Source organism: Arachis hypogaea, chromosome 15 (genome assembly GCF_003086295.3).
Source record: "Arachis hypogaea cultivar Tifrunner chromosome 15, arahy.Tifrunner.gnm2.J5K5, whole genome shotgun sequence".
Lineage (NCBI taxonomy): Eukaryota > Viridiplantae > Streptophyta > Magnoliopsida > Fabales > Fabaceae > Arachis > Arachis hypogaea.
In genome coordinates this window covers 27,735,906-27,738,777 of record NC_092050.1, presented here as the reverse complement: position 1 = coordinate 27,738,777, position 2,872 = coordinate 27,735,906, and positions in this window count along the sequence as shown.

The window sequence follows — 2,872 nt, the reverse complement described above, 5'->3', positions numbered from 1 at the left end:
AACTAAAGTCCCTAAAATAGGTTATTCTGTTCTCTTTTGTGAAGCAGAAAAGAAAGACCTTCTGCACATAGTAGAAATAGATAAGGAGAGAGGGAATCTCCTTGATGAAGCCCTCTATATGGTTTAAAAAAATTAGTAGGAGTACTATCCACAATAATAGAGTAAAAAATAGTAGAGACATATTCTTTTATCCAATTAATCCATTTATTAGAAAAACCTAACTTTTTTATAACAAACCACACAAAGTTTCATTCTACCCTATCATAATTTTTACTCATGTCAATATTTAAAGCTAAATCATAATCACCATAGATTTTAGATTTAAGAAAGTACATGCATTTATGAGCTACTATAATGTTATTACTAATAAATCGTCCTCGGATAAGAACACTCTGATTGTCACTAATGACTCTATTTATGAGAAGCTAGAGTCTGTGTACTAAGATTTTAGAGAAAATTTTATAAAAAAACTATACTCAAGCTAATTGGTATAATATGATTCATAGACACAACATTTGAAATATTAGACATGAGACAAATTTGAGTATGATTGAAACTTTTGAGAATTTTGTTACCTCTAAAGAAGCTTTTCACCACTTTACACACCTTTGACTTGATAACAACCCAATAGAATTAAAAAAAAAAGTGGCTATAAAGCCATCATCTCTCAGGGCAGTGTCTAGATTAATGAAAAAAATAACTTTTCTAATCTCTTCATCTGTTACAGGCTTGGTCAGATTGCGGTTAGTCTCAGCTGACACTTTTCTTCTTAAACCACCTAGCACATCGAAGGGGTCTTGAAGATCCCTTGCTGAAACCAACTCCTGGAAGTACCTCTGATCCCTCGCCCCTATAGATTCTGGTGTGGTACACCATAGCCCATTCTCGTCTTCTAGCCTCTATATCTTTTTTTTTTTTTTTTCTGTTTTTGGCCTGATTCTTGGAATAAAAAAATCTAGTATTTTGATCCCCACACTGCAACCACTTCACTCTAGATTTTTTCTTTTAGAACCTCTCTTCTTTAAGATAAGCTTCAGATAACTCATCCTAATCTATAAAATTTCATACTTCTCAACTAACTCAGGATACTCCTTCAAAATTGTGAGCTTGTCCTCCAATCTCATCATCCATTTCTTACTATTATTCATATCTAAAGATGGCCACTTCACCAGTTCTTGTTTGCATAATTTTAATTTTTGAAACAGTTAGTACATAAGAGATCTTTCTATATGAGTTAGCCAAGTATCTTTAATTATTTTATCAGTTATCTCTTCCTCACATCACTTTTTCTAAAATCTGAACCTCTTCTTACTTTTTACTATTTTTGAATGTGATCAACATGAGGAGCCTATGATCTCATCCCAAGTCTTCCAAATGAGTAACAATGGCCATTTGATATTATTCTCTTAGTTTTTCAGAAATTAAAGTACGATATAATCGTTTCTTGATGGCCATTTCCTGACAGCTGCGATTCCACCAAGTGAACTTTTCAGTTGTGAAATTCATATCCATCAAACCACTCCTATTACTAAATCTCTGAAAACTCTAAATAGATTGTGGATATTTCTCTCTACCGCCCTCCTTTTCATAGTTTGTCAATATTGTATTGAAATTCTCATAACTACAAATATATCTCTTGTTTAATTGAGTATGTTGAGCAGTTCATCGTATTGACTTTCCCGGATCTGATCTATATTGCTTAGGTGGACTCCCAAGACTTGCCAAGTGATCTGTCTTTCTTGGTCATCTACTGAAATCCATATATATAAAGAAATCCTTTGTCATCCGGATCTCCAATTTCACCTCATCCTTCCATGCAACAATCAACCCTCCCGTCATTCCATTCGGATCGACAGTAACTCTTTTTGTATTCACACTTTTTCATTTGCATAGGATTGATGTTTTATCTCACATAGAAAAACCGCCTCGGAGGAATCTTTGGATCCCTTGAATGTTGTGAATTGCTAATAACTTTTTTCAAACTCCGACAATTCCACATCATCATCTTCATATCAGTGTGGGTGCCTGATTTGGGTAGGCACCCTCCTCCCTTTCATCAACAGCTTCAATTTCACTACTCAACATCTCACCTTCCTGCTATTCCTCCATCTTCTCCTGCCTTCTTTTGGCACTAACTACATTTTTATTATTCTCTCTAATAGTATTCTTCCTTGCCAGGTGTTTCAGCCTAGGTCTCTTGTTGCTGCCTTTGTTTTTTTGTTGAAAATTTTTAATTTGATCATTTCTCTATATTGATAATTAAACTAAACATATCAATAATTTATAATAAAATTAAAAAAGATGTTTAGAATACTTAATTCTACAAACTTAGTTTAAGAGAGACAATATTAAATATGTAAATAAACTTGAAGAAATTAAATTTTTCAATTTCTTTTTTTTAATTTTGTTATAAAATGTAATATTTTACAGAGGACAGATCCAAGAATCTAATAAAAAAAATGTCAAAAATTTGGTAATATATATAAAAATAATGATGATTAGTGTCTTCTTTTAATTAAGAAAAATATTAATAAGTATTTGTCAAATAAAAAAATTATTCCAATTCTTATAATATTTTATTTTAAATCTAATAAAATATAAAAATATCTATTTTTAAATTTTTTTTGTTAATTAATTTATTTTGTTAAATGTTCACGTGACAGTGAGTTATATTTTATGTTTTATATCATTAAAAAATATGACATAAAATAATATAAATCAATTACACTAATAATTTGTTATATGAATTTAAAATATATTAAAATTTTTTTATATAATAATATGTATAAAAATTAAGAAGAAATAGTAAAAAAGACAAGAAACAATTAAATAAAATTAAAAATAATGTTATTATAAATAATATTAAAATATT